At 49.0% G+C, this 11,996-nt stretch overlaps 1 protein-coding gene across 1 annotated transcript in view; it reads left to right on the plus strand.

Moving 5' to 3' along the window:
* The first annotated feature begins 11,446 nt into the window (after positions 1–11,446).
* P2RY11 (purinergic receptor P2Y11) overlaps positions 11,447–11,996 on the plus strand; it is a 78,323-nt gene continuing 77,773 nt past the window's right edge. The window contains exon 1 of the mRNA XM_040346396.1: positions 11,447–11,571. The gene's annotated coding sequence lies outside the window, so the exon portion shown is untranslated. The remainder of the gene's footprint in view (positions 11,572–11,996) is intronic.

Genomic DNA, 11,996 nt, shown 5'->3' on the forward strand with positions numbered 1-11,996 from the left:
ACCCCATTGTTGTGGGGTGTTTGCAGAGCTCCCCTATTCACTTGTTGCAGACATGACACACACTATATTGTCAAAAGTATTGGGACGCCTGCCTTTACACACGTGGGCCAGATTCACGTACGATCGCTTATCTTTGTGTGGGCGTAACGTATCTGATTTACGTTACGCCTCCGCAACTTAGACGGGCAAGTGCTGTATTCTCAAAGCACTTGCTCCGTAAGTTGTGGCGGCGTAGCGTAAATCGGCCGGCGTAAGCCCGCCTAATTCAAATTTGGAACCGGGGCGTGTTTTATGTAAATGTGTGACCCGACGTGATTGCCGTTTTTCATGAACGGCGCATGCGCCGTCCATGGAAATCTCCCAGTGTGCATTGCTCCTAATACGCCGCAAGGACGTATTGGTTTTGACGTGAACGTAAATTACGTCCAGCCCCATTCACGGACGAGTTACGCAAACGACGTAAAATTTTCAAATTTTGTCGTGGGAACGACGGCCATACTTAACATTGGTACGCCGCACTTAAGTCCCAGTTTTTTTTCTGCCTAGCAAAGGAGAATGACATGGCTCCTCTGGGCTCATGTGCTCTGGGGATTTGTTTGCAATTTTCTTGCTTTTCTTTTTTGTTTTCCTGCATTTTTGGATCCCAAGATCTACAATCAACTGCTGACTGGGTGACAGGCTGGATCCTCAATCCTTGTAGTCCCTCCAAGTTCGGCCATCGAGCATGTGCCGGCCTTTAGCTACGTGCTGGGCCATCCACGACATGCCCCGTTGCTCCAGGGGTGGCCGGTGAGCTATATGCTGCAGGGGCACACATATGACCGGGCTTTATGTCCGTGTCACAGTGTGCCGGGCGGACAGCCATGCCGTAACTGCGCGGACGTTGGTTCTGTCCGGGATGCCTCCAGCAGGTGGTCGCAGGACAGGTAAGTAGCAGTCCCCTTGCTTTGGCAGGGTGGTGCGGCTGGTGCAATCCTGGGGAGGTTGATTGGGGGTCCGCCCTGCTTTCCTCTCTCCCTTCCTCTCCCCACGTTCTGGATGGCGGGGTTGGCCGTGAGGTGGGGGGTCCGCTTGGGTGGCTCCATACAGTGGCTGGGGGCTGTGTCTGCTTAGGGGGTGCTATTTTGCTGCCGTGTGTGTGGGGGGGGGGGCTGCCTGTTTTTACTGCTGTTTGTGTGTGTTTTTTAATTACAATCGCAGCTGCCATTTTGGCAGTGCCGGGTGCCGTTATTGGAGATCGGTGGCCATTTTGTTGTAGCTGCATGCTCTTTTTGCATGTTGACGGTCATTTTGGAATGGGTTTTTGCCTCTAGTGGCTAAAAAATCAGTGCAAACTGCTCCAGCACACTTCCTGAGGGAGGGCACAGCACGGATTAGTGCTCTGGGGCAGACAGCAGCAGTACAGGCCTGGTCGGGTGGTGAGTCCTCTGGTGGGTCAGCATGGCGTCCGAACCGGATGCTTTCCCCCCCCAGACATGCCAGAGTTAACCCTTAGTGCCCCTGTACCTGCGGCCTCTGTGAATGCTATGCCGGCAGTCCTAGAGGCGTTTGTTGCCAGGATTGAAGTGGCGCGTGGCCAGAGGGGGGGTAAAAAGCTCCCCCTCCCCCCGCCTTCTTCTGGGGATGCCTCTGACACGGAATCAGGCCCAGCTTCTGCTCTCGGCCCTGGTTTCTGAGGTGTCAGAGGATGCAGGCCTAGTCCACACGGACAGTGAGGGATGACTCTGCATCAGGGTCAGCGCATGATAGGGCGCTAGTGGGAGCTCTTTTAACTGCCGTGCGGGATACTCAGAAAATTGAGGATTCGGCGGAGACATCAGAGATGTCGGTCCCCTTTGGGTTCCGCCAGCCGGCCCGCACTGCAAAAGTGTTTCCTTGTGTTCCTTATCTGGAAAAGTTTTTGTACAAGGAATGGGATCGGCCTCAAAAGGTTTTTTCTGTTCCAAAATGCTTTGCGGTCTGTTATCCTTTTGAGGAGGATTGAAAAAATGGACCTCTCCTCCGTCAGTGGACCCCCCTGTGTCCAGACTGAACAAAGATACCACGTTACCTGTGGAAGGGGTTCCCGCTTTCAAGGACCCTGCAGATGGGAGAGCTGAGGTTGTGGCCCGCTCCATGTTCACGGTGGTGGGGTCGGCGGTGAGACCGGTCTTGGCCGGGGCTCTAGTGTCACAGACACTTACTGAACGGGCAAAGTTGTTGCTTCAGGAGTTGGAGGAGCATCAAGCCCTTCCGGACTGTGTGGCGCTGGCTGACCAGTTGGTGCAGGGCCTAAAATTTGTCTGTCAGCCCTGGATACGCTTCCCTTGCTCTCCAGGGCCTCTGCCTACGCGGTGGTGTTGCGCGCCTTGTCTGGCTGAAGTGTTGGTCCGCGGATCAGTTTTCTAAGAAGGCCTTCGTGGACTTGCCCTTTAAGGGGGAAAGGCTTTTTGGGGCTTCTCTAGATGACATCCTGAAAGATGCCACGGGAGGTAAGAGCACTCTGCTCCCACAGTCTGGTAAAGGTAAGGAGCCTTGCCGAAGGCAGGGGCCCTCCTTTACCGCCCCCAAGCGTTTTTTTCGTCCACCCAGTGCTGCAGGTAAACGTTCCCTGGGCGCTAAGACGCCCGCTGAAGGGCAGAAGCGCCCCTGGTTCCGCAAGCCTGCAGAAAAACCTGCTTCCGCATGAAGGTCTGCCCCCGCCCGTCTCTCGGGAGGGGGGCTTGCTTCGCGAAGTAGTTTCCTCGGGGTACAAGACAGAGTTTCTCTCTTGTCCGCCAAACAGATTTTTTCCTTCCAACCTCCAGCTTCCTTCGGGTCGTCGGGAGGCCCTGTTTGGGGCTGTTCAGGATCTGCTGGTCAGGGGGGTGATGGTGCCGGTTCCTTTCCTGGAACAGTTTCAGGGGTTTTACTCCAATCTGTTTGTAGTCCCCAAGAAGGAAGGGGGCCATCCAATCCTGGATCTCAAGGCCCTCAACTGTTTTGTCAAAGTGCAAAAGTTCAGGATGGAGTCGGTTCGCCCTGTAGTAGCGGCACTCCATCAAGGGGACTTCCTGGCGTCCTTGGATATCGAGGACGCGTACTTGCATATCCCCATATGCGCAAAGCACCAGAGATTTCTGCACTTTGCGGTGGGGGAGGGCCACTTTCAATTTGTGGCCCTCCCTTTCGGCCTGGCTTCGACGCCAAGGTTTTTCACCTAGGTGCTCACTCTGATTCTGGCCCTGCTGAGGCAGTGCGGGATCGATATTGTAGGATACCTGGACGATCTTCTTCTGCAAGCTTCTTCAAGCTCAGAGGTGAATGTGTCTATCACCTGCCAGACCCTCCTGGCTGCTAAATGTTCAGTGTCGGTGTTGGTAGCGCCTGCAATACCTTGGGTTGGTCCTGGATTCCTCGGAGGCGAGAGTTTTTCTTCCCACAGAGAAACTACAGACACTGCAAACTGCGGTGTGGCGGTTGGAGACCCAAAAGTGGTCGTCGCTTTGCTTTTGCATGCGAGTTCTGGGTCTCATGGTGGCCTCCTTCGAGGCGGCTCCGTATGCTCAATTTCACACTCGTGTGTTACAGAGAGAAATTCTGTCGCGTTGGGACAAGCACCCTTCGTCTCTGAGAAGAAAAGTAACCGCTCAGATGAACCAAGGAACTTTTACTCACTGGATTCAAACCCTGGGTGCCGGCAATGCAATTAATGCAAAATTGAAGAGAAGAAGCTGGGACAGCCGCACTCCAAAAACGTTCTTTTTTTTTTTTTTTTTTTTATTAAAACTGGTCACAGAACATCACACGCCACAGCAAACAATCAGGAAAAGGCTAACGCGTTTCGCACTGTGCTTTAGTGCTTATTCATAGCCTTTTCCTGATTGTTTTTGTGATGTTCTGTGACCAGTTTTAATAAAAAGGAACGTTTTTGGAGTGCGGCTGTCCCAGCTTCTTCTCTTCAATTTTACCCTTCGTCTCTGGATTACCAAGTCCAGGTGAGTCGCCTGATCAGGTCCTCCCTAGTGTGGTGGCTGACGTCTCCGGTCCTTCGGGCCGTGAAGTCGTTCCTGCCGTGCCATTGGATGGTGGTCACGACAGATGCCAGTCTCTCCGGTTGGGGGGGGGGGGGGGATTCTGGGGTGTTCAGTCAGCCCAGGGGTGTTGGAATCAGGAAGTATCCCGCCTGCCGATCAATGTCCTGGAACTCCGGGCGATCAGGCTATGCCTCTCCAAGTGGTCTCTGAGACTGCAGGGCCGCCCGGTCAGGATTCAGTCGGACAACGCCACGGCTGTGGCGTATGTCAATCATCAAGGTGGCACAAGGAGCTCAGCTGCAGCGGCGGAAGTCGCTCACATCCTCCGGTGGGCCGAGCAGAACATTCCGGCCCTTTCAGCCGTTTACATTCCGGGCGTAAAGAACTGGCAGGCGGACTACCTAAGTCGCCGAACGCTAGACCAAGGAGAATGGTCGCTACACCCAGATGTGTTTCAGAGTCTGTGTCTGAAATGGGGCACTCCAGACGTGGATCTTCTGGCATCCCGACTCAATCGGAAGGTGTCACGGTTCGTGACCAGGTCAAGAGACCCGTGGGCGGACGCGTCAGACGCGTTGGTGGCACTGTGGGGGTCACTATCGCCTAGTCTACACCTTCCCTCCTCTGAAGCTTCTTCCTCGTCTGCTATGCAGGTTGGAAGCCGAGGCGATACCAACAATCCTAATTGCTCCGGATTGGCCTCGCCGTCCCTGGTACACAGATCTGATGCGTCTGGTGGCAGATGTTCAGTGGCGCCTGCCACTGCGAGAGGATCTTCTGTCGCAGGGTCCTATCTTTCATCCTGCTTTACAGTCGTTGGCTTTAACGGCTTGGCTATTGAAAGCCAGGTGCTGAGGGACCGAGGTCTGTCGGATTCGGTAATCTCTACCATGCTACGGGCGCGGAAGTCTACTTCCCGGAAGATTTACCATCGTACGTGGAAGGCTTACATCTCTATGTGTGAGGAGATGAATTGGCACCCCCGTGCATACGTGATGTCCCGGATTCTGCTGTTTTTACAGCGTGGAGTGGATCAGGCTCTCGCCTTAAGAATGATTAAGGGGCAGATTTCGGCCTTGGCTGTTTTCTTTCAGCGACCTTTGGCGGCGCACTCTGGTGCGTACGTTTGTGCAGGGGGTTCGGCATGTAGCCCCTCCTGTGCGTCCTCCACTGCCTCCGTGGGACTTGAATTTAGTCCTCTCGGTGCTTCAAAAGCCTCCGTTTGAGGGCATTAGGGAGATCCCTTTATTGACTCTTTCCAGAAGGTGGTTTTTCTGGTGGCAATTACATTGGTCAGACGGGTGTCTGAATTAGCGGCCTTGTCTTGCAAGGCTCCTTACTTGGTCATCCACAGGGATAAGGTGGTGCTGCGTCTGCAGCCGTCGTTCCTTCCTAAGGTTGTTTCAGCCTTTTACATTAATGAGGACATTGTTCTTCCATCCTTGTGTCCTCGGCCGGTGAACCCAAAAGAGGCTGCGTTGCATTCCTTGGACGTGGTTCGAGCCCTACGGGTGTACCTATCTGCTACGGCTCCGTTTCGGAGGTCGGATTCACTGTTTGTGTCGATGACTGGTCCTAAGAAGGGTCTGGCGGTCTCGGCCACCATTTCTAGGTGAATCAGGCAGGTCGTGCTTCAGGCCTATGCCCTAAAGGGGCTGGCGCCCCCTTTCCCGTTTACGGCGCATTCGACCAGGGCGATTGGTGCCTCTTGGGCTTTCCACCATCAAGCGTCTGTTTCACAGGTGTGTAAGGCAGCAACTTGGTCGTCAGTCCACACCTTCTCAAAGTTTTACAAGGTAGATGTGAGTGCATCTTCGGATGCCTCCTTCGGCCGCAATGTTTTGCAGGCGGCTGTTTAAGGTTGCAGTTCCTCCATTGAGGAGCTCTGGTTTGTTTGGGGTGAAGTTGGTTTGCTGTGTTTTTCCCACCCCTCGATTTTTTGACACTGCTTGGGGACGTCCCTAAGGTCAAGATGCTGCTGTGTCCGTCCATGAATGGAAGAGAAAATAGGATTTTTGTACTCACCGTAAAATCCATTTCTCTGAGTTTATGGACGGACACAGCACCCTCCCCTCCTTTGTTTTTACTGCTTGTTTACGAACTGAGACTGCAGAGCAGAGAGTGGGGGATGTACCGGGGGAACCGCCCCCTGGTAGGTACTGTACTGTGTGGAGTGTTTAACACTTAAAATGCTTTTGTTCTGCCTAGTCAAACTCCTAGAAAGGAGGATAATACCCTAAGGTCAAGATGCTGCTGTGTCCGTCCATGAACTCGGAGAAATGGATTTTACGGTGAGTACAAAAATCCTATTTTTTGTGTTTAATACCGTTTCAAGACTGTTATTGTTGTGCGTGCGTGTGTGTGGTTTTTTTTATTTTTTTCATTCCAATACCTTTTGGTTTCTGGAGATACTTTGAAGCAGTGTTGAAGGAAGAAATTCAAGAAGGCCATACATGATCTTTATGTAGGACAATGTTCCAATGTATGCGTCCAAGTATTGCACTGCTGGCCAAACCAGAAAACACCTCAAAGATGGCTGAATAATGACTGCACCCCTCCCTTGCCTACAGCGTGGATAAAAAGAATGATTTTTTTTTTTAATCATATATTTTTTTTTTTTTACCAAATTTATTTTCATAAAATGCTTTTGGAGTAAAAATCTATCTAAAGATAGTTTTCTATTTAAGGTACATTAATAATTTAGTTTATTCAGCATGAAATTGAGCTTTGTTATGTAGCTTTATATTCTGCAATATTAACATTTTTGGTAAACTCATTCAATGAATCCAAGCTCTGATAACATGCACTGCATTGATACATTCACACAATTTCACAGTAACCATGCGATAAAACAAAGTTCATCATAGACTATTTGCAATCCTTATGCTGCTAGCATTATTAAATAGATAGGAAAGTATATCATATTTACTTGTTTGAAACAACTTATTTTTACATTTCTTTAGCTAAACACACCCTCCTGCCTGCATGCCTGAACTAAGAGCAGATGGCACCCAGGAAGTAAATGCTACATCAATTATCTGCCCTTAGGCCCCTTTCACATTGAGGCATTTTTCATGCGGTACAGCGCTAAAAATAGCGCTGCTATAGCGCATGAAAAAACCTGCCCTGTAGTGTTCAATGTGAAAGCCTGAAGGCTTTCACATTGAAGCGGTGCGCTAGCAGGAGCGCTCCAAAAGTCCTGCTAGCCGCATCTTTACCGCGGTATAGGAGCGGTGTGTTCACCGCTCCTATACCGCGCCTTCCCATTGAAATCAATGGGAAAGCGCGGTAATACCGCCCGCGACGCGGGCGGTGTTAACCCTTTTTCGGCCGCTAGCGGGGGTTAAAACCTCACCACTAGCGCCCGAATATCGCGGTAAATACGACGGTATAGCCACGCTACAAATAGCGTGGCTATATCGTCACCTCGGCTGCACGCCTCAATGTGAAAGCAGCCTTACTCAAGATGGCCACTGCCAGGAATGCTAGGGGGTGTTTTTGCATACCTCCCAACTTGTTGAGATGGGAATGAGGGACACCGATCAGCAATAGTATGCAGGCATAGGACACACCCCTTGCCACGCCCCCTTAAAGGAGAATTGTACAAAAAAACAAGATTGGTTAAACCCACAAGTGCTTTTTTTTACCACTACTATTCCTTTATATTGGCTTTTGGAATTTACAAATGCAGCAATTTAGAAATCAGATGAAAGGTTTAGCACTGGAAAACACTTTTTGATAGATTAAAAAGTGCATTTAATATACATCTATATAGATCAGATCAAAATGAGGGACAAATTAGGAGAATGAGGGACAGAGGGACATTGCTCCAAATCAGGGACAGTTGGGAGCTATGTTTTTGTAAGTGATCAAGACATGAATGTATGTGGGAGTTTGCTTTATTGAATTAAACAGCATTTTTTTGGATTGTGGTGCTCAGATACAGTGTAGTTCTGCTTTAAGCTGGGTTCTCACAGATGCAGTTTTTTCTCCACATCCAATTTGCATGACAGGAGACTGTGACCATCTCTCAATGGAGCCGATTCACACAGCTGCAGGGCGGCCACGGTCTGCATTTGGAAAGGGTCCTGTGCTTCTTTGGTTCTAATTCAGGTGCAAATTCAGGCAAAATTTTGGACCTGAATCGGTGAACAGGGACACACCGGACCCCCTGCTGTGAACCACGGCTGCACCATATGTGAACCTGGCCTTAAGGTGTGAGTTCTGGGAGCTCTGAGGTGACCAGTAGTGGTGGAAGTGCATAATATATTGCTTACAGCGACCGCATTAAATTGAAGCAAATCACAGAAGTGGAATTTACTTTTAACCACATTGGGACATTTATCTTTCACTATTACATACACATTATTGATGTGTTTTGTGATTCGCCACACGCTTATTTTATTGCACTTATGCTTTATTGTTTATTCATATACATTGTTTGGGTTGTGAATTTTGAATGGTATGATTTTATGCCTATGGGAATACTGATTATGCTGTCCCTTCAGAGCGCTGTGCCGCAAACGTGCCTCCTGTGAGAATGTGCATCATTGTGGCTCGGGCCAAGCAAATGATTAGAGCCTGTGAACCCGGAAGGAAGACTGGGTGAAAATGGAAGCACCAACAGCAATGACAGCGCACCGCTGGAGGGCTTCATTTTACAGGTATATCTTTCATAATGTGCTAGTATGTGAAGCGTACCAGCACATTATGCCATTACCTTGCAGGAGACCTTTTTGTTCGGGATATATTAGCGCTTTAAAGCATATCTATGATTAAAATGTAAAACCGTGTATTAATTTTCACAATGTATTTCAATTACTTCTAGCCTACTCCTATTAATCAGAATGATCTTTAGGTCTGTAAACTTACTTTGTTATAATCCCCACACATTTCCTTCATTGAATTCTGTGTCACATAGTCACTATGCCCTGTGTGTAGACACTGCTCTGTCACACATTTCACAGAGCCTGCCTTCTGTACTACAGAGGTGCTGAGGGGAGGAGTTTCAGGAGGCAGAGTCAGTACAGGAATCACTGCTTGCGTGCGGCAAGGTACCATGGGATATATAGTACTTAGAAATTGAGAAGAAGATGCAAAGGATGCAGGGAATTCATGAAGTTTTGTAAAGAGATTTCCAGCATTAGACAGACAGAACTCACAACATGAATATACATTTTTTAGCAGAGACCCTAGAGAATAAAATGGCAGATATTGCAAAATGTAATGTCACACTGTATTTGCGCAGTGGTCAAATGCAATTTTTTGGGAAAAATACACTTCAATTAATTAAAAAAGAACAAAAAACAGTAAAATTAGCCCAGTATTAGATTTAACATTTCCCCCAGCACCTCTGGCTGTTAGCTCACTAAGGATTGAGGGGAGGGGGGGCAGCTCTGTGGTGCCCACGGGATCTCCCTCCCGCTAGCACGTCTCTTCCCTGTGTACAGTGGAGAGGGGAGGGGCCTCTGACCCAGGCAGCTATCGGCTGCTCTCTTCGGTGTACAAGCAAAGCAACTCGTACACTGAACCCGACGATAGCTGCCCTGGTCAGAGGCCCCTTCCCTCTCCACTGTATACAGGGAAGAGACCTGCAAGCTGTAGGGAGATCCCACGGGCACCACAGAGCTGCCCCCTGCCCCCCCTCCTTCCCCTCAATGCCTAATGAGCTGACAACCAGAGGTGCTGGGGGAGATGCTGCAGGCACCACAGAGTTGCAGTGAGTGGCCTAAGGTGATCTGCTGGAAGTTCTGTGTGTTGGGGGGGGGGGGGTTAGGCAAACCCGATCGGTCCATCCATAGCTCTGTATGGAGGGGTTGCCTTCTCTGACCGTCTCCTGTACCATGTCTGCACACTCTCTGACTGTCACTTGTACCATGTCCGTGCACTCTCTGACCGTCTCCTGTACCATGTCCGCACACTCTCTGACCATCTCCTGTATCATGTCCGCACACTCTCTGACTGTCACTTGTACCATATCCGAACACTCTCTGACTGTCTCCTGTACCATGTCCGCACACACTCTGACTGTCACTTGTACCATATCCGAACACTCTCTGACTGTCTCCTGTACCATGTCTGCACACTCTCTGACTGTCACTTGTACCATATCCGAACACTCTCTGACTGTCTCCTGTACCATGTCCGCACACACTCTGACTGTCACTTGTACCATATCCGAACACTCTCTGACTGTCTCCTGTACCATGTCTGCACACTCTCTGACCGTCTCCTGTATCATGTCTGCACACTCTCTGACCATCTCTTGTATCATGTCCACACACTTTCTGATCGTCACTTGAATCACATCTGCAGTCTCTGACCATCTCTTGTATCACGTCTGCAGTCTCTAACCATCTCTTTTATCTGTTTGATGGGATCTGCCTGGGGGGATGGTGTTTGGAGTATCTTTATCTGCTGATTGTTAAACTTTCTGGAATACACATATTGCTATTGTGGTGTAAGATCTGGACCTGCTGTCCCTCCATCCCTCTTTCTTTCCTATTTACTTTCTCTCTCCTTCCCTCTCTTTCTCTTTCTCTCTTTATTTCTCCATCCCTTTCTCTCTTTTTCTTTCTCCTTCCATCCCTCTTTCATCTCAGACTCTAACCACAACCTGTTTAAGCCACGCCCAATATTTCGTTTAAACCATGCCCATTTTTCACAGCGGCGTGCTACATACACTTAATTTTTCTGCCCCAGCTACACCACACCCACAAATAAATGCCCTGCCCCTAATATAAATAAGATTCTGCCTACAAACAAAAAAGTGTCCTTTTACATTTTTGGAGAATGTTGGCAACTATGGAAGTCCATGGTAGACAAGTCTGCAGACATGAGCATAAAAGTCAATGACAAGTCTAAGGCCCCATTCACATTGAGGCGTTTTTCATGCGGTACAGCGCTAAAAATAGCGTTGCTATACCGCATGAAAAATCATGCCCTGCAGGCTTCAATGTGAAAGCCCGAAGGCTTTCACACTGAAGCGGTGCGGTAGCAGGAACGCTCCAAAAGTCCTGCTAGCCGCATCTTTGGAGCGGTATAGGAGCGGTGTGTTTACTGCTCCTATACCGCGCCTTCCCATTGAAATCAATGGGAAACCGCGGTAATACCACCCGCAACGCGGGCGGTATTAACACTTCTTCGGCCGCTAGCGGGGGTTAAACCCTCACCGATAGCGCCCGAATATCGCGGTAAATACGACGGTATAGCGGCGCTACAAATAGCGCGGCTATACCGTCACCGCGGCTCCACGCCTCAATGTGAAAGAGGTCTTACTTTAGTTACGCATAGCATGTGTAGAAGATGTTAATTTTTTATGCAGAATGACAAACAGTCACAGCAGAAATCATCACATCAGTCACACGTGATTTCAGTTCCTACATATTCACCAAGTAACCCCTTGTGCTGGGCACTTCCGCTTTTTGGTAGATCCTTCTATTATAGGACGGCCACTAACTAACCACATCAGGACGTGTCTGAGTCTGTGCACAGTACGCGCCTTCTCCCCTTCTTGGAGGACACCCTTTCTTACCTGGAGGGTGCTCATTGATGTCAGCATGAGCTCAGCATGAAGGTAAGTCACTGCAGGCAATTTACTATTAGTATTTATTTACTATTGAATCTGGTCGTAGTATAAAGTACAGCATCTCCTGTTATACTTCAAAGCAGACCTGTTACTAATATTTGGCAATTTAGGCTGAGTATACAATGTAGTGTTATGGAGAAAAGGCAAGTCAAACTGATGATTAGATTCAGGTGAAGCTAAGGATTTATGTATGTGTGTGATATATATATATATATATATATATATATATATATATATATATATATATATATTGGGGGAGGAAACAAACTCGCGCACGTCGTTCCTGTAAGTTATAACATAAAAGACACAGAGGCAGCTCTGTAATTACTGAAGCTGAAGTTTTGGGTATGAATTGTATTCCATAGTTGCATTGGCCTAGTTTGGACTAATGTAATTAGGGATGAGCCGAACAT

The sequence above is a fragment of the Rana temporaria genome, chromosome 3 (assembly GCF_905171775.1).
Source record: "Rana temporaria chromosome 3, aRanTem1.1, whole genome shotgun sequence".
NCBI classification, from domain to species: Eukaryota; Metazoa; Chordata; class Amphibia; order Anura; family Ranidae; genus Rana; species Rana temporaria.